Source organism: Dermacentor andersoni, chromosome 8 (assembly GCF_023375885.2).
Source record: "Dermacentor andersoni chromosome 8, qqDerAnde1_hic_scaffold, whole genome shotgun sequence".
In the NCBI taxonomy this organism is placed as follows: domain Eukaryota; kingdom Metazoa; phylum Arthropoda; class Arachnida; order Ixodida; family Ixodidae; genus Dermacentor; species Dermacentor andersoni.
The window spans coordinates 149,113,501-149,133,759 of record NC_092821.1 but is presented as its reverse complement, the minus strand read 5'-3'; the positions used below and the strand labels follow the sequence as shown (position 1 = coordinate 149,133,759).

The window sequence follows — 20,259 nt, the reverse complement described above, 5'->3', positions numbered from 1 at the left end:
TTGAAGAGTTGCCAGCTGCGCCGGCGCCGAAGCGTGAGTCGTTAGCAAGGATTCCAGCTGCATAGGCGCGCGCTCACGCCACGCGCGCAACCAATCAGAAGTGTTTCACTTCCGCTGTTGAGGGAAAGGACAGGAAAAGGTGTCTCGCGCGCTGCGCCAGCTTCGTTTCCGTTCAGTGTCGGGAAACGGATGCGGCGGCCACGCGTTGTGCCTTCCCCCGAGCAACAGGCAGCCTTCGACGAGCGGCAGCGAGAAGTCGCCCGTGAAAGCGCTCGCCGTCGGCGCGCCAATCCAGACGTTAAAACCGTTTCGCGCGCGCTGCGCCGGCTTCGTTTCCATTCAGTTCAGTCTCGGAAAACAGATGGGAAGCCACGCATTATGTGTGTCCCCGTGGGACAGGCAGCCTTCGACGAGCGGCGGCGAGAGCTGACCGTGAAAGGACTCGCCGTCGGCGCGCCGATCCAGTGAGCCGCCCGAATCCATGCAATCCGACAGCAGCTAAAGGAAGATCCCGACCTGAGGTAGCAGGAGGCCGAAGCAATCCGGCGCCGTTACATGTGGGTTACTTAACCGTGACGAAGGTCAGGTGCACGCAGGACAACCTTCGCTTACCCCCATTTTCCGGTAGGGGAAAGGTTGGTCATTTTTCTTTTTTCCCCCGCGGATAACGCCCATTGTCACCGTGAAGAAAATCTCGTCTCGCATTCGGTTCTCTGGCTAAACGTGCCGCCAGCCAGCGTGACCCTGCGAATATTTCAAACTCGGTGTGGCGCGCGAGATCACCGCGCAGTGGTGACAGCGCGGAAGTCACCCATTTCGTCGAGCAACGAAAAAAATCTTGGCGCGCACTCGCGCTTTCGTGACGACGGCGTCGGAGTAACGAGCCTTTCCCAAGAAGAATAAGAGGCAGAACGCTGCGCAACGAATCGTTTCCAACGCACGACTAAGGGGAGAAGAATTAGCAACAAATAAAAAAAAAGACTAAAGGAAGCGTGAACGTGGCGAAAGCTCTCGGCGAATTTCGGTTGGTGCAGCGGCGGCGCCAGCATCCCGGCTGTGGCCTTCTGTGGCGCGTCTTTCTTTAAAAACAACTCGATGAAGCAAGACTATCTACCCGCAACTCTTCTGTCATTTTGGAAGTGCTAAGGCGAAAGCATGCAGCCCAGACAAAGTGGCCAGATAAACACGCCGTCGCCGCAAAGCCTTCGTTAGTGAAACAGCGCCTTCCCAGAATCCGGCGTCCCTCGCAACTACGCAAAAAGCGAGTCGCCAAGGGACTGCTGGCTCTGGAATGTAACCTGGCTTTTCTCCCACCCGCTTTTAGTTCGCAAAAAAAAAAGGGGGGGAAAGGAAAACATGCCCGAGTGTAAACATCGCCACATCAGCGTCGTCGTTTTCGAGGCTGGCAAACGGCCCCCGCGGCTGCAAGCAGAGCAGACGACACCGCCTGCCCCTGCACAAGCTTGCAAAAGTACCAGCCGCACACCAGCAGACGACGGCAGCGCGCGCAGCAGACGACGCTGGCTCGCGAGCGCGCGTGCGCTCCCGGAATCGGCCCGGGACTCCGCGGGAAGTTGCGGTGACGCGTCGTGACGTCTCCATTTACGTCAGCGATGACGCGGGGCGCCCGGGGGCTGGGGGGGGAGGGAGGCGTGTTCGCCAGAAGGCCAAGGAGAAAGAGGGAAAGAAAGAAGGGGGCGCTAGCTTTCCGCGGCGAGTGAGAGAGATATAGGGGGGGGAAGGCATAAAACGAACAGAAAACGTAAGCAAGCCGGCCGGTTCAAAAGAAGTCGCGGTTCTCGGAAGAACCAGCCGGGCTGCGCATTTACATTCGCTCGCCTGTGCAGCCGGTCGACTGCAGCGCCGCCCCCGCGGCACCAACGGGAACTATATATCTAGGTAACTTTTCGCCCTAGGGGAGCGTAGGTCCCTAGGTGTCGTGTAAAAAACGCACCTAGCTCCTGAAACGCCCTAGTCCCCATGCGCGCGCGCGGGGGGCCCATAGAAATATACCATAGCGCAGATAGTGCGCGGTAGTATTATGGTAGTAATATGTTTGTGCCAACTCGCCGGAGTAGAAGGGTAGGCAGTTCATTGTGCGTGCACGCAAGCAGCACGACCACGAACGAAGCGATACAAGGTGGAACAGCGCGTTTTACGGCAATTGAAGTTGTGTTTGTGTGATGCGCTTGGTGTGTGCAAAGAGCAATTTAGATGCGCGTGTGACGAATGTGTATGCACAAATAGCACGACCACGAACGAAGGTGGAACATCGCGTTTTGGCGTGCCCAAGCAGCACGACCACGAACGAAGCGATGCAAGGTGGAACAGCGCGTTTTGCGCAATCTAGTTGTGTGTGTGTGCGTGGCGCGTTTGTGGTGTGCAAAGAGCACGACGACGATCGTCTTCTAACTGCGCCAGAGCAAACCGATTGTTGGATTCTGCATAGGTATTGAACGGGCGTTCAACCTAGAGAAACACGGGATTGCGACGCGACTATAGCCGCGATGTATAGCACTGTACGTACGTAAGTTTACAGCACCGACTTTTAATTCGGAGTGAATAAGGGACACGCCACGAGTGATTTGTATGTGGAGGTTAACTCATACGTGCATTAATTAGCGGCGGTATAGAAAAAAAAAAAGGGGGGGGGGGGGCGGAGGGCGGCGGGGATTGCTGAGACAGGTGCTCGAAAGCGTTTCCACGCATGTTTTGTCGGTGTACTCGATGAACTAAATGCCGCTTTGAAGAAATTGTGACGAAATGTTGGCATGTGCGTAGTGGCACAGTTTGAAATGTGTCGCAGAGTAAATCCGAAAAGAACCGAAGCGTACCATGTGTAAGAAATGTGGGAAAACTACAGCCGCAAGCTTATGTTATGCAGCATTGACCGATGTCGAGATATTGTTCTCATGAATGTAGCATCCATCGCCTTTGTACGCATGTGCTGGTTTCGGCGCACTATCATCGAGGCATTGATCAAGGTTATTAAAATTGTACCCGCAACGAGCGCGTCGCCCTGGTTTCGATTTCGGTTCTCGCTGCTATTCGTGATAATAAACAGTTTGTAAATTGTTCTTTTTGTTGGCGATTCTCTGGACAAGGGACGAAAACAAAAACTGGCAATGAAAGTAAGCATCACGTAGAATATTTTAAACGAAAAACTGTTTCAACATTCTTTAATGCAACTCTAATTCTAAGGCTGTAAGCGCCACCTATTTCCGGTAGTCAAAATGTGCCATGGCGGCTTCCTGTCAATTGGATGTGTGCGTAGCATGGGAGCTTCAATGGTACATCTCAGCTTTTTTTGGTTATCCCCAGCTGTTCCTTATATTTCCGCGTAATAACTCTTTCTTGTACCCAATACAATACCGAATAGGGATCGTATAAAAGCTCAGAGGCTGCACCTGTCATACACATAGACAGGTAAGGTAGCTGTTCGCGACCACTTTCAACTCATCTGGGACGTACATAATTTTTTGTGTAATTTATGCATGCTTAGGCATCATTTTTCACGCCGCCTGAAGTTCTCGCTGAAAGTACGCTTTAAATGCACTGCACGCTTTAAATTGACACCCATCTGTAACGTGTTTCAGCCGTTATTTATAGCCCATATTTTGCGGACTACGATTTTAAACTCATGCGCACTACCGCCCGTTTGTTCTGTTGCGCTCGCGATATCAATGTTTTTAGATCCAGAAGGCTGCTTCCGCATGAAAAAAAGAGACTCGCCGTGTTAGATTGTACACATGGAAAGCGAACGCTGCGACACGTTCTTTAATTGGCCGACTGTTGCAAGCGGTGGCATCATTGCCGTCGTCGAAGTGTATATACAGGCACACTATAATAGAGACATACGTATTTACAGTGCCAAATGAACAATTTGGTGTTTCGTCCCTTGGCGCTCTCCTGCTCGGCCTGACAGGCAGGTGTCACGCAGTGCGTAGCACTGAAAGCGCTTGAGCATACCGCGAAATCTACGCGAGCGTTTTTATAGACAAATGCTCGAAGATTTCTATCACCAGCTGCCACTTGAAAGTGCGTTTAGCCAGCAAGCCAGCAGTAGTGTCTGCGCTTTCAAGCATACACTTGATAATACGAAGATAATGAGACAAAGTGTAAACACATGAATGACAGATTCAATATTTCTTGACACTCGTAAATCTTCAAACCTGCCAGTTGTTCGGTAGTGCGTGAAAAAGTGGAATTTTGTGATGTTTAAAAGCAGACATTGGGTCATCCAAACGTGGCTTTGCCTAGGCCGTCGCATTGTATGAATGAATTATCAAATGCATGGGCATTGGAGCAATGAGGTGATGTAGCTGAAAAATGCACCTTTGTTCTCTTTTCACTTTGCCTCATGGTATTCTGTCTCAAGTTTAGCTATTGTCAAAGCAGCAATTTCGACTGACACAGCAACGCTCATCTGAATGGCATCTGTCAATGTCGTAAGTTGTCATTGCTCCTTTCAGCACATATGTTACATGGTCTTTTACATCTTCAGTACGACCTAAATGTGTTTCACAGCTGTGATTGCCTCAGTGCATATAGAAGCAACGAAGTGATCCCAAATACTTTTGCAGAATAACTGAAATGTGGGCAAGTTCATTCGGATTCATGATTATGGCAGATTTGAACCCAACACTGTGTAACACTACTACACAGACTGGCGTTTCGGGTAGTGGAGACAAGATTCCTATTAAAACCTCGTTGAGATTTGACAAACTGTTAGCTAGGTGGGATAAAGTAATTGTGATTCAGAATGGTAGCCTCAACATTGAGCACAAGGCAAGAGGTGAGTTTTTTATTGTGATCATTTTCTACAAGCATGCACATTAGCGTTACAGTAGTACGAGCATCTTTGTAGCACATCCTTCCCTGTATAGAAAGGGTCATGTTGCTTACTGCTTAGCTGATGTTATGCATTGTCCACTTCTATGGTGTTGATGTCCAGGATCTCTACAAAACGGAACCTCTTTGCTACAGTCGTGTGGCTGCTTGTGTTCTTCTCCCCTAGCCAGAGGCATGAAGGGGGGTTCACGGTCACTGACCAAGTCTCATGTATAACCCGACGTTTCGGAACTACACACGGGTTCCTCGTTCACTGAGTTGGACAGGAAATCGTCGTCACCTATGTAGCCAGCATGTGACGTAATGAACATGCGTAAATGGCAGGCATAGTCCCTGGTGTCTGGTTCATCGTAGCTGACGTCAATTGAACGATTAGCGATTCTAGCAGCCGCCGGGATGACATGTTCTTTTCTTTGGCAACAACAGTGGCATTGTCTCAGTCAATCTTGTGACTATGTTCCTGCGCATGCTCGGCAAATAATAGTCGTGTGACTATTATTTCTTAGATCATGTTTTTTTTTTTTTCGTTTCCATGCCTGACCAGCCGAACTTTCATCGAATCCTAGATTATGCAGCCAGAGGCAGTGGCACTTGTTGTGTCCTGTTTGAGATGACTGGTCTTTTTGTCCGTGTCTATCCACTATCACCTGGGCTTATCTCCTGGCTGCTGAAGTGTGCCTGCATTTTCCAGGTCAACTACTCGGACATTAATGTCTGGATACAAATTGGGTAGATCTTGTATGCCATGCCCAACATCAGAGTAAGTTTTCTGTTTCTGCCAGCACTTTTGCTCATGCACTTACATTTCCCTCCGGTCCGGGAGTTGTGGAAAGAAGCTGTCTGCAGTAGCTGGAAGTGTAGTCCTAAGCCTTTGGCTCGTAAGCATTTGCACTAGCGAGGAGCTATGTTTCAGAAGGCTCAGTCTATAATCGTGTGTCTTGTAGGCATCACCTGACGCCTCAAGGGAGTTCTTGGATAAGTTTACGGTGGCTTCTGTGAGACCATTGCGCTGTTGGTAGCGTGGACTGCACGCCATTTGTTGGAATTCTTATGAATTGTGCAAACAGCGAGCTGCGCCCTTTTGCAAGCTACAGTTTGTTGCGGTTCACGACCACTACACTATTGCACACCTTGTGAAAACAAAGAGGCATTAAGTCGCAACCACAGGTCCTGTCAAACTAGCCAGTACTAGCTCAGGATACCCTTACTAGTATTTTGTGACGATGAGCCACCACACCCCTCCAATAGAAAATATGTCCATAGTGAACTTCTGTAACAGCTTTTCTCAGAATCCTAATTGCAGGAGTGTCACCCTTCTCTTAGCCCTGTGGTGCTAGCATGTACGACATGACTTGAAGACATTTGCTGTTTGTATGTATTTATGATGCAGTACTTTGACGTCTTGCTAGGCATTTATTGATTCCAAAGTGGCCTTCAAGTGAGAAGTGCTGGGTGGGTAAGCTCCTGTAGCTTCTTGGGCGCGATGGTTTTATTGCCAAAATATCAACATGTCTTGGACTACATTGTCCTTGTAAAGCCAGAATTCTTTCAGAGTTTGCAACACCTTGTCCAGCTCTTTCGAGTGAAAATGCAAAGTTGGCAGCAGCATTAATCTAGCACTTGTTCTTTCTTCAGTTCTTGTAAAGAAAGTGGGGAGAGGCAGCATGCATAGCCTTCAATCTTGGTAGGCCCTTGTGGTGCCTGTTATTCTCCTTCACATGAGAACTTCACAGTGTATCAGCTGCGGGAAAGTCTTTGCCTAAGATGTACATTATGCCTCATAATGTATCAATCATGTGCACACTTTATAAATTGGGAAACAGATTGTTGCCCCATTTATAGAATTTATGTCGAGCTTGCAAGAAAGAAAGCACTTCTTTCTATATCTGGGCATAGCCAGGCATTCTGTCTCTGCTAAATATCTTGAGGCGTATCTAGTAACCATGGTAGAGTGTATAAGCGCGACTGGACGAGGACGAAGAAAGAAACAGATACACAGACACAGCGCTTCACTTTCAACTATAGATTTTATTTTCGCACGCGTCGATAAATATATACCGTGCAAGCGGAAACAAACGTGACAGCAAAAAAAAGAACATTGAGTGGTACATTTCGTTGAACCGGACACGTGTGCAAGACAATGGAAAAAAAGAAAAAACATGTACTACAATCGTCACAAAGACAGACCAAGGAATCGTATCTCCTTTTCCGATAGTGACACCGAAGGCTTGCTTACGCACTTTTGCTATCTCTTAGGCCTCTACAATCTCCCTCGTCATCCTGCTATGAGCCTTATACAGAACGGAAGTGCTTTCAAACATGGGCTTGCAGGAACAATCTCTGCAGTGAATACCCAAATGGCCCGAGATTACCTTAGTGACGTTGTATTGATGCTCCTTTAATCTCTCGTTGATGCATCTGCCGGTTTGACCAATGTACGTACTTCCGCATGAAAGTGGGATGGCATAGACAACGTTATGAGTACAGGTTACAAATTGTTTGCGATGTTGGGTAGAACATGAGTGCCTTTTGTTATTTTCTGTGTTAACCTGTTTGCACAGCTTCTGTAGACGCTCAGGGGCAGAGAAAACCACGTCCACTCCCGATTTCGCCGCTATTCTTCTGAGATTATGTGAAATGTACCACTCAACGAAATGTACCACTCAATGTTCTTTTTTTGCTGTTACGTTTGTTTCCGCTCGCACGGTATACATTTATCGATGCGTGCGAAAATAAAATCTATAGTTGAAAGTGAAGTGCTGTGTCTGTGTATCTGTTTCTTTCTTCGTCCTCGTCCAGTCGCGCTTATACACTCTACCATGGATTCTAACCAACTAGCCCGCCAACGTGTTTGACACGTCACTTGCGGAAGGCCGAGTCCCTGATGACTGGCTTACGGCAAAGGTTATACCTGTGCACAAATCTGGAGATAAACAGATCATTGAAAATTATCGTCCGATATCGTTGACCTGCGTTTGCTGCAAGCTCCTAGAACATGTTGTAGCGAAGTCAATTTACACGTACATCGAAAATGCGAACTCATTTTTTCCCAAACAACACGGATTCCGACAGCGCCTTTCCACAACAACACAGCTTCTTGAAACAGTCCATGACTTTGCCAGCACATTAAACAATAAGAAACAGATAGATGCCATCTGTCTTGATCTGTCGAAAGCATTCGACAGAGTGGCACATGCAGAATTGATTGTGAAATTGACTTATATGGGAATAAACGCGAAAATAGTAAAATGGATAAGCGCGTACCTCCGGGGCAGAACCCAATACGTAGAAGTGGAACACATTAAATCAAAGCCGTTGAACGTAACGTCTGGTGTCCCACAAGGGTCTGTGTTAGGTCCTGTACTATTTTTAGTTTATATTAATGACATTTCCTCTGCAATTGACGAAGGTATCACGGTGCGACTTTTTGCCAATGATTGCTTACTATACAAAGAAATTAATAGCACAGAAGATCAGACATTACTCAGTGACGCTCTTAGGGCTATAGAAGAATGGTGTGACAAATGGAAAATGAAAATAAATGAGAGTAAAACTGTTGTATTGCGCATGACGAATAAAATACATCATATTTTTGATTTTAATTACACAGTGAATTCTTCGGCGCTTTCCTCAGTTGACGTGCTCAAATACTCAGGCATACATATATCCGCAAACTTAAGCTGGTCGAACCATGTTACAAAAATATGCCAAACTGCGGAAAAGAAGCTTTGGTTCTTGCGACGAAAATTGCAGTTAGCCTCACAGTCAGTAAAACTAACAGCTTATTTAACGTACGTTCGACCCACGTTAGAATAGGCCAGCATAATCTGGGGCCCTTATTAGTCGGGGTTAATTGAGAGACTGGAAAGAGTTCGACGAGCAGCAAGGTTTATTCTATCGCGTTATGCTCGCACAGATTCAGTCTCCGAAATGCTCGGTTTGCTGAACTTGCCTACGCTCGCGGAACGCAGGCGCATAGCTAGGTTAAAATTCTTTTTTCTTCTCACTAAAAACGCATTCAACATCAACAGCGAACAATATTTGATAGCACGACAAGGTAGAACACTACGGAAAAGCAAATATAATACTTTTCAAATACCTCAGATGCACATTAACACTTACGCATTTTCCTTCTTTCCAAGAACCATTAAAGAATGAAATGAATTACCGGTGTCCACGCGAGAAAGCATCAATGCGGAAGAATTTGAGAAAAACTTAAAGCAACATTGAAAGATTCACGCACGTATACGTGCTTTTTCTCTTTTTTTTTGGAGGGAGGGGGTGTATGACCTCGTTTATTAACACTGCATTTATAATCATATCAATAGGAGTATCTGTAGAATATTTCGCTTATCTATATTCTTTGTTCACTTATGTTCACCTATTAAAACACTATTCATGTACTGCCTTCATGTACTGTACTAATTGCCGAAATACTGCTATTTACTTGTTTTATTTTTGTGCTATATGTATTATTTCAATACCATGTATTGTACTAATTGTTGAAGTGCTGCTTTGACCCACCCGGTAACGGCCGACAGGCCAACAGTATGAGTAAATAAAAAAAAACAAAACACGTATCTAGTAACATGTTGCCCATCGTCTTGCTTTTGGCTGAGCACTGCAACTAGACCACAGCACAAAGCATCAGCTGTGATTAGCAGCTGGTCTCTCATTTTGAGGAGCACCAGCCAAGCACTGGATCTGAAGAAAGTATTTCTTTCCATTTTGAGAATTCTGGAACCTGTGTGGGTTCCAGACAAACCATGCTTTGAAAACAGCATGCTGGACAATGGCTGTAGTGTTTGTCATGTTAGGAGCAAATGAACCTAGATAGGTGGTCATGCCCATTAGCAGCAGTAGTTCTGGAGGATGGTCTTGGCATGTCTGTGACGACTTTGAGCTTGTTTTCGTTCATGTGCCCCAAGTAGGATATTATTGCGATGCCAAACTTACATTTCTCTTTGTGGATGGCAGCTCTTGCACAGTGGGTGCCCTCAAATGTACTGCAGAGTTCGTTGTGTTGCTGTTTAGTTGAGCACCAACTGATAACCTCGACCATATGGCAAGCAACACATGTAAGTTCTGGATGAATATCATTCATATACCATTGTGTTTGATCTGGGGCACACCAGATACCAAATCGCATGAGCAGTTATAGCGAAACCAACGGAACGGTGCTGTATAGGTGGTCAAGAACTTCCTGTAATTTCTCACGGATTTGCCAAAACCCTGAATTTGGGCATCAATTTTTCATACACCAAGCTGTGACTCGTAGTATCTGAAGGGTATGCTCTACTGCAGGAATTGGATATGATGCTCATAGGGCTTGCTTGTTCAGTTTTTGTGTAATCCATAAAAGTGTGGAGTGCTCCTGATGGCTTCGTCACCACTACCATAAACGTGCACCAAGGAGTTGGCTCTGTCATAGCTGTCGTAAAACCAGTCTTAAACCTGGAGAAGTTTGGCTTTCGTCTTCTATAAAGGTAGCCATACAAAACAGTGAAATATTAGTGCACAGGACACAGGCTCCAGTTTCAACATTGTCATGCAAGCTGCGCAAAGTATTTGAGGATGCGGCTTTGAATCTGCACAACCATTAACATTCTCAATCTGTCTAAGCACTCGACTTCAGCTTCACCATCACCTCTGTGACCTATTTAGCAAATTTATTTGGAAATAGCAGCATTCTGCCTGATGCACGAGATGGAACTTTATGTTGTGCTAGTCGCCTTACACACTGACCACTGTAACTTGGAGGTCACCACCTTCTCGAAATATCACGAACCACATTGTTTTCAGGGTGAGACGAGAAATCGTGTCTAATTATCATGTGACAAAAAGAAATAACTGATGCCTGTGGCAAGGTGCCATTCAAGTGGTTGAGTTCCTCCAGGAGGTAGGGGGTGATACGAGTGAGAACCCTCAAAAGCCAATTATGGCCTTAGCCAAGCAGCCCCAGGTGACATAGTAAAGCTTTTTGGGCACAATGTCATTAGGCACCACCCTATATAATTTATTTGCTTCCACAACATCTTCATGGCTCACGAGTGTCCGGTGGTAAATTTCTGAAGCCACATCAACCTCGATGTAGCATCCCTAATTCCAAATACTTCAATCTGCATGCCACTATGTATGGTGGGGGTTACTGGGAAGGAGAATAACGAACAGCTACACATAGATAAAAACTCCCTAAAGGCTGTTATTGTGGAAGCACTGCCCAACATCAACACACGCTATATGATACAATGTTGCTGCTATCAAAGATGAATTCAGTCAGTAATTGAGGATGAAGATGGTTTTACTCAATAGCCTTATAAAAAATGGTAAAAGAAAGCTAATAAATTTGGAACTCATGTTTCGAATCTTGTCTGAAAAAAAAAAATCATTAGTATGTCTTCAAATATCTCACGCAGCCGGTAATACTGTTCTACTTCTTCATGACCTTCAGGTATGCTAGAGAACTCTCTCATCATTGGGCTAAAAAATGTAGTTGAGCAAAAGGAGTAGACCTAGGTGGCTGACAGGATGGCTCTTCTTTAAGTGCTTTGCGTAGAAGAAAAAAGCGTGCAAACATGGGCACTAACATGGGCATGCACTGTAATGGGCACTAACTGTTAGGGATGAAACATGAAAAACCCTAAGGAAAACATTTAGGTTTGGTGGATATGTAGAAAATACACAGAGACTAAAGACAGTGAAGGACAACGAAAAATGTTGGTGTAAGCTTCTTCACCAATGCGTTTGTTGCCTGTAGACAACACCAGGCAGAACTCGGAAAGCGACCTTCACCCCAAGTCGACGTCAATTCTGCGTGCAATTTGTGCATATTGACACAAAGGTGTGGGGCTCCTGCATTGTAGAACAGCGCGCGCAAAGGTCGGCGCCACGAAAGATGATGAAGTGCGTAAGTTGCACGCTCTTGTTCTGCCCCGCTATTAAAGAGAAGCATACATTTTGCAAGACTCCGTCTCCAATCTACGTTAAATTTTTCTGGTGAAGGTGTGGGGTACGTGCTACCACTCCCAGATCGAACACCGTCTACAAGCCCAGTACAAAGTCCGGTCGAGCTGACTCCTGTGCAGGTACGGAAAGCTGCCGACTTCAAGGACTGCCGCCTGAGCACGAGCCTCTACGCAGTCAAGTCGGATGGATGAATACGTTGGTTCCACCTTCTTTCTCGACCGCCCCGACCGAGGTCGTCCTGAACCAGCCGCGAATCCCCACGTCCTTCCATGGGGACACCTTTGAGGATGTAGAGGACTGGCTCGATCACTTTGAGCGTGTCGCAGAATTCAACGGCTGGACTACAGAGCGCAAGCTACGCAACGCCTACTTTGCCCTCAAGGACTATGCACGGACCTAGTTTGAGAACCGTGAGGCAGGGCCCTATCGACATGGGACGAATTCCGACGGCAGCTAATCGGCACATACGCCAGCCTCGATCGCAAGGAGCGAGCTGAATCTGCAATTCAGGCGAGAGTACAGAGGCCGAACGAAAGCATTGCAATGTTTCTCAAAGATATGTGCCGACTTTTCCGACGCACGGATCCGTCCATGCCGGAAGAAAAGAAGCAAAGGAATTTGATGCGCAGTGTCGAGCAAGAATTATTCGGTGCCCTAATACGCAACCCACCAAATATTGTTGCAGAGTTTCTCGCGGAAGCCGTATCGATGGAAAAGGCACTGCAGCGGCGAACAAGGCAGAACCGCGACGTGTCGACCCTATCGCGTGACTCTCGCTATATCCCTGGACAATATCAATGCCTTGTGGGAGCTCATTAGGCTTATCGTTCGGGAAGAGCTTCAAAAGCTTCAGGTTTCTCCAGCATCAGTACAGCGACCTGCTCTGGCTGAGGTCGTCCGGGAGGAAATCAGGCAGGCAGTCCAAGTCCCAGAGCGAAGTGAGACACCACAGCACAAGGTACGGAAGCCACAACCTCGCATGTCGTATACGGAAGCTGCACAAAGTTCGTTGTCCCTGATTTTTCGCGAGGTGAGCGACGTCCTGAACCTTCTTGGTGTGCGCGCTGTTGAACAAGCCACTCGCCTCGTTGCATGCCATTCATGGCTGAAACACACCCACCTTGCAAGAGCGACGTGTGGCGCTCCGCAGACCGGAGGCCCTTGTGTTTTCATTGCGGTGAAGCCGATCACCTCTACAGAGCGTGTCCCTACCAACGAGCTGGGCTCCGTCAATTTTCACTGAATGCGCCCTGTAGATTGAAGCATACCTCGCGGATGCCTGGACCTCGTTTGCCCCATGATTCCGTGAACCCCGGTAACCGTCATCCGCCCGAAACAGGTCTTCCAGCCCCTATTCAAGCTGAGAGCAACAAGACGTCACTCACTCAGCCCAGCCTCCCGGGAAAACTGAGTCCAGCGACCTGCGGAGGTGAGGTCGCTGATGTTGCGAACGCTGAAGATCCTCCACTGCAACGACCGCTATACGAAGTAATTTAGACGCAGAGAAGGCAGTGTAGTTCCGTGTCAGTATCCTGCGACGTACCAGTTACCACAGATGACCGCGAGGTCATGGCGTTAATCGACACGGGTGCGGACACGTCTGTTATGAGCCAGAATCTCGCGCGTATACTGAACGAAGTTTCAACGCAATGGACCGAAACTCAGATTCGTACTGTAGGAGGGCATCTCATAACTCCAATGGTCCGGTGCACGGCACGAGTCAACATTCGGGGCTTCACATACATCGGCGACTTCGTCAATCTTCCTGAATGTTCAAAGGACCTTATACTTGGCATGGATTTCCTTCAGGCAGACGGTGCCATTATCGACCTGCAAGAGTCTAAGAGTCAGCTTCACTACTACGCAAGCCATAGTGAACAGTAATGACAACGACCGTGACATCACGCTTCGCGTAACTGACGATCACATCATGTTGCCACCCAAGAGCAGCGTGCTTACCCTTGTCCAATGCGACATGGAGGATGCCGCCGAAGGAATTGCTGAGGCAAACATGCCCCTGCTTCTTGAACACCACATTTGTATAGCCAGAGGGTTTCTTCAGGTGCAAAACAAATATTCAGTTGTTTTGCTAACAAACTTTAGCAACGAGTATCGGCATGTACCGCGAGGAACGACATGGCTGAACTGAGCTCATTTCTTCACGAAATCACTAATGTTACTGACATTGCCACATTGGAAACCGCATCGTCTCAGCAATCTGGGTTCCCCAGCCTAAAAGAACGGATTCACGTTAACGCCGCTCTGCCAGGCCATCAGAAAGACCGTCTACTGAGTCTCGCGAATGAATTTGTGGACTGTTTTTCAACGTCATCCAAAGTGCGGCGCAAGTCCATCACAAAGCACCGCATTATTACCGACGAGTCTGCACGTCCTGTCCGTCAGCATCCTTACAGAGGGTCTCCAGTGGAAAGGGAAGCGATCAAGCATCAGGTGAAAGAGATGCTCCAAGACGACGTGATCCAGCCATCCACCAGCCCGTGGGCCTCCCCTGTAGTGTTAGAAAGAAAGACAACACACTATGCTTCTGTGGAGATTACAGAAAGTTGAACCGTGTCACCAAGCGTGATGTTTATTCATTGCCACGCATTGACGATGCATTGGATAGTCTACAACATGCCAAGTTTTTTTCTTCGTTGGATCTTAAATCAGGATATTGGCAAATCGAAGTTGATGAACAGGGTCGTGAAAAAACAGCAGTTGTGGCACCTGATGGGCTTTATGAGTTCAAAGTTCTCCCTGTCGGTCTCTGTTCCGCACCTGCCACCTTTCAGCGGACGATGGATACCGTGCTTGCTGAACTGAAATGGCAAACCTGCCTCGTATACTTGGACGATGTCATTGTGTTCTCGAGCACGTTTGACGAACATTTCGCATTACTCGAGGGTGTCCTCACTGCGATCCATACTGCCGGCCTCACCATCAAGCCTGAAAAATGCTACTTCGGGTTCCAAGAGCTCAAATTTTTTGGCCATGTCGTTGGTCCTCAAGGCGTCCGACCAGACCCCGACAAGTTAGCTGCCGTCGCTGAGTTTTCACCACCCACAGACAAGAAGGCTGTCCAACGCTTCCTTAGTTTGTGCGCATATTATGGGCGCTTCGTCAAGGGCTTCTCAAGAATTGCTGTGCCTCTGACAGGGCTTACGTGCGATGATGCGCCTTTCATTTGGGCGGACGAGCAGCAGCAGTCGTTCAATGAATTGCGCAAGCGTTTGCAAGAGGCCCCGATACTTGCTCATTTCAACGAAGACGCTGACACTGAAATCCATACTGATGCCAGCAATGCGAGTCTCGGCGCTTGTGCAGTGGCAAGCTGGTGCGGAACGCCCCGTTGCTTATGCAAGCCGCAGTCTCACCAAGGCTGAGAAAAACTACTCAACCACATGAAAAAGAATGCTTAGCGGTTGTGTGGGCAATTGGTAAATTCCGACCCTACTTGTACGGTAGACCCTTTAACGCTGTCAGCGATCAACCACGCCCTGTGCTGGCTTGCCAACCTCAAGGATCCTTCAGGCAAACTAGCCCATTGGAGCCTTCGCTTACAAGAGTATGATATTACAGTTGTCTACCGATATGGCAGGAAGCACAGTGACGCTGACTGTTTGTCCTGTGCACCACTCCCTACGACCTCATTGGACCCTGACCATGACTTGCCATTTGTCGCCGCATTAGTTATCAACGCCATAAAGATGGCTGAGCACCAGCGCACTGACGCTGAGCTGCTGCCGCGGATCGAACACCTCCAAGGAGTTGAAGGTGTTTTACCCTGCTTGCTCATGCGCGGCTTATCATCATACTACTTGCACAACAACGTCCTTTACAGGAAAAATGGCGGAAGCGGCCCCAATACGTACTTCCTTGTTGTGCCATCGGCGCAACGCCACGACATCTTGCGAGCCTGCCATCATGAGCCATGCGCGGGACACCTGGGATTCGCCAAGACTTTAGGCAAGGATACGACAGAAGTATTACTGGCCCCGGCTTTATTCTTCTGTGCAACGGTACATGAAGACCTGCCATGATTGTCAGCGCCGCAAGAAAGCACCTGTTAAACCGACTGGCTTTCTCCATACTGTGGACCTTCCTCAAGCACCGTTCCAACAAATAGGAATGGATCTACTTGGGCCATTCCCAGTGACCTCTTCGCGCAACACATGGATAGTCGTCGCTACCGATTACTTAACCTGGTACGCCGAAACCGAAGCTATTTCGCAAGTAATTTTATATGAAGTGGCCAAGTTCTTTGCACGCCACATCGTCCTACGACATGGTGCACCGTCTGTTTTCATCACTGACCGCGGTACAGCATTTACAGTGGAACTTATGCAGGATGTTCTCCAGCTGATGCATAGCTCTCACCGCAAGAACACTGCATATCACCCTCAAACCAATGGATTAATGGAACGTCTGAACAGAACACTGGCTGATATGCTCTCCACGTATGTCGACGAGAGCACAAGACGTGGGACGCGATCTTACCCTATGTGAATTTCAGGTATAACGCTGCTGTACAGGAGACTACACAGTTTACGCTGTTCCAACTTGTATATGGGCGCCACGTCAGGTCAACACTTGACGCCATGCTACCTATGGCTGATAATAGCCCGACCAGCGAACACGTAGAAGAGTTCGTACAAAGAGCCGAAGAGGCACGCCAGCTTGCTTGGCATCGTATCCGGAGCCAACAGCATACCGCCACCCTTCGATACAACCAGGGTCGACGCGACATCAATTACAATACCGGCGGCTGCGTGTGGGTCTGATCGCCCGTCCGCCACTGTGGACTCTCAGAAAAGTTGATCCGCCGGTATTTTGGTCCCTACAAGGTTACACGCCGCCTCAGTGACGTGACCTACGAAGTGGTCCCCTGCAGTTCTGACCTCAGTTCACTCCGTCGTCGTCTTCCCGCTGAAGCTGTTCGTGTAGTGCGCATGAAAGCATACTATGCGCATACCTGAATGCTGAGATGCACCTGAGGAGCTCCATTTCTTATGTAGCTGAAAGAACTTTTTGACGCAACCGCGACTGTCGCTCTTCTCATGGGAGGCAATTGACACAAAGATGTGGGGCTCCCGCACCGCAGGACGGCGCGCGCAAAGGTCGGTGCCACTAAAAACGGATGAAGTGCGTAAGCTGCACGCTCTTGTTCTGGCCCGCCATTAAAGAGAAGCGTATATTTTACAAGACTCTGTCTCCAATCTACGTTACAATGTAGTCGTTGTCGGGTGTACAATTAAGCTTTATATTGCGTGTTTTACACATTACTCATCTGATGCCTTAGCAGCGAAGGTTTTTCCTCTGCCTTTATTGTAAAAAAATGTTTGGGAAGTGCCCACGTGCATCTGCTTTTTTTTTTTTTTGTGCGTGGCACATGTGCTGTTGGCCTGGAACTGATTCACAATAGTATTACCAGCCATAGCGTTCAGGGCCCCGTGTTGCTGAAAATCCAGCAGTGGTGTGGCGACCTTTTCCATATGAGAAAATTAATCCCGAACCATGCATCCCGATTGATACAGGCCCTCCACGGGGCATATAGGCGTTACTGAACTAATTAAAATTCTTAAAGTAGGATGTGTCAAAAATTCATAAAGTGTGACTTGCACACAACTTTGAGACATGATAGCGTTGCATTGTAATTTGAATATGCGAGAAAACATAATTCTGTTGCGCGGAAACTCAAACACAAACCCCTTTCCCAGCTGCCATTTCAGGTCTGTCTTAGGAGTGGCACGCCCCAGAAAGCTCGCCTTCGTGCATAGCGTTTGCCACCAGCATTTCCAGGGAAACATTACAGAAGCATAAGCTGCAGCTGCCCGGAAGCGTGAGAAGCAGCCAGGGCTCTTTTAATGCTATCGTGTTACACTCTTAAAGGCGCAGCTTAAGTGTCCTCCAACCTTTTTTTTTTTTCGCTGTTTGGGGACTGCCTTCTTGAAGGTGTTGCTTCGTTTCCTTTCTACTGTAGGGCGAATGCAATATCTGCTTTGAACAACAGCAAAGCCACGTTTTGATTGCACTTGATGCACTGGCGCGGCATCTCTCCTGAACACTATCCAACAGTTCACTATGATGTTATCACTGAAATAGAATACACAGGACACCTTCGTGTACCACTTCATCTACCTCGAAGTAATATGCCATAGCTCTATGATCATATCCTTAACATCCACTACTTTCTTGGATTCATTTCAGATAGCTGGAATGTACAGACTAAAAAAGCTCGGAAGCGCTTGCACTCTTTGGAGAATTTTGTATGAGCATTTTCAGGCTGTTCTGGTGACACTAAAAAATACTGGCTCTCCTGTAATCGAGAGTAGATGTAAGCATGAAATGGCTGCCGACAAAGCAGATTGATTGTAGGTGGTACTAGCCACAATCTTAAAATGGGTGTAGCGCACATTCGCAATGGCACACCCCACCCCACTGCATCACGCAACTGTACACTGGTCCATATGGAAGCAAGTTTCCTGTCAAAGACAGAACCCCATTGCAAGTCTCGTCTCGGTCCACCATATGTGCCGTGGACCTCGCGGACTGCTGGCATTGAAAAGAGCACAAGCAACTGTGTCTCAGTGCCAAAAAATGACAATCAAGTGTACAGTGCCTTGTATCTGCCTCTGAACGTCGCTATTAGAAGTGACAAATAAAACTTCAGCGTACTAAAAGTTACAGCTTGAGTGATATTGTGAGCAAATATTTAGAACTCAGAAGCAATATTTTTTGTAACATGTTTGGGAAGTAACTAGCATATGTATTGCAGTCTTGACTGTTTGCCCGGATGAGCTGGTTTGAGTGCCAGGATAATGGCTCTGGCTTTTGGTTCATTGAAGGTGGCTGACAACAGGAGCTAAAAGCATTTCATGCTTAAAATGTCTGCAGCAGCGGCACTGTTCGGTTAGTCAAGGACCTCATTTCATGGCCCTCATTCTGACACCTTCGAACACTGTTTCTGCCTTTGTAACGCTTCCTAGAATTTATCCTTCAAATTCTTATGTGAAAGAACCATGCATCAATTTTGGCGTATTTCTCAAACTGTACGAGCAGAATTGCTGCTGATTTCATAAATACAACCTGTAAATCAATACAGCAGAATTGTTAGTCGAAATATGTAATCCAAATCAAGGAGCCATTCTCAAGACGATGTTCCCGCTGGCACTGATGCGTGGCATTCCTGGCTTTGGTGAAATCTTTATTCTACATTATAAAGCATGAAACATTCACAGGTGCTCTTCTTTCCTTCTTTTTTGAGCTTTGCTGTTTCAAGGAGCTTTGCCCTTTGAGTGGCAGCAGCCTGGTTGACATAACTTCTGACTCACGTATTTAACATTTTTGCACAGATTGGTCAAGGAGTAGCCAGATTTTGAGAAGTACATCTTTAGCAGAGTCTATAGGTGCTGGCTTTTGGTGTGGAGAGACAAGCAGCTTCATAGCTTCCCTCCTGTCTCTTTTCATTGCGTCAGCAAACTGAAATGAAAACTCTCGAAACAGTATATTTGTTAATGAGGAATCTTTGCAAGGCACATGGTGAAGCACATGCCGATGAATTGCTTCAACCTTTTACATTAAACAAATTATGCCATGTGCTGTCGAGAGGCAAATAAAGCTGTTCGCTTTAAAAATTAACAATAATCTCCACAGTTTGTGAAGTGATTGAGATATTGTTACCCAGTACCTTCAACAAAGATGTTATGGGAAACAGTGCAAGGAACTAGCATACTTACACTAATTGCAGGTATTTGGCAGAGTTGTATGGGAGACAAGATAGCCAACCAATTTTCCTTTAATGCATGTGAGCTTTGTCATCTTCATGGTGTAATGTAATCTTTTCAGGTAGCGGATAAAGAATGTGTGGCAACATGAAATGGCCGTTGACGACACAGGCGAGTAGTGGATGCCACACTTCAGTTCTAATTAAAGTTACATCAGCACAGAGCATGTATGCTACGACCAAGTTGGGTCCATACTTTGGATTACCATGTACAGTGTCACTCTCTTCTGCATTCCAGAAGATGGAAGCCAGTGTTTCTTTGCTGTTGCCATTTCAATTTAGTATATTTTCATGTTTTCATGCTCTGCAAAATACAGCCAGAGGTTGCACAGTCTTGAAATGAAGACTACTTTTTGTGTTTTCAAGATAAAATTTTAGCTATAATAAACGGAATTTCCAAAAAACAAATTTTATGTTTGGCCTGCCTTCTTTTGGGTGATCAGACATGGGAGCCATTGAGGCATCATGGCTCATACGTGCTGCCTTTATGCTTGAGAGGTGTGTGCACAATGCTCCTTGCATGTTGAAAAAAAAAAAATGGAGACCATCCATAATTGGTCTTGGTTTGCTTTCTTAGCCACAAGTGTTATCTGAAAATATAGCTGCTTTTTGTTACTCTTTCTGGCGGTGCGTTTTAGATACATAAAAATTATGATGGA

General features: G+C 47.0%; 1 long non-coding RNA gene across 2 annotated transcripts; it reads left to right on the top strand.

Annotated features, from left to right (window-relative positions):
* Positions 1 to 4,454: 4,454 nt before the first annotated feature.
* LOC129381241 (uncharacterized) lies at positions 4,455 to 20,008 on the top strand. Of its 2 annotated transcripts, XR_011896182.1 has the most exons (3): positions 4,455 to 5,611; positions 9,829 to 9,929; positions 19,663 to 20,008. It is a non-coding gene; the product is annotated as an uncharacterized lncRNA (long non-coding RNA). The 2 variants fall into 2 exon arrangements; XR_008609457.2 differs by lacking the exon at positions 9,829 to 9,929.
* The last annotated feature ends 251 nt before the right edge of the window (positions 20,009 to 20,259 follow it).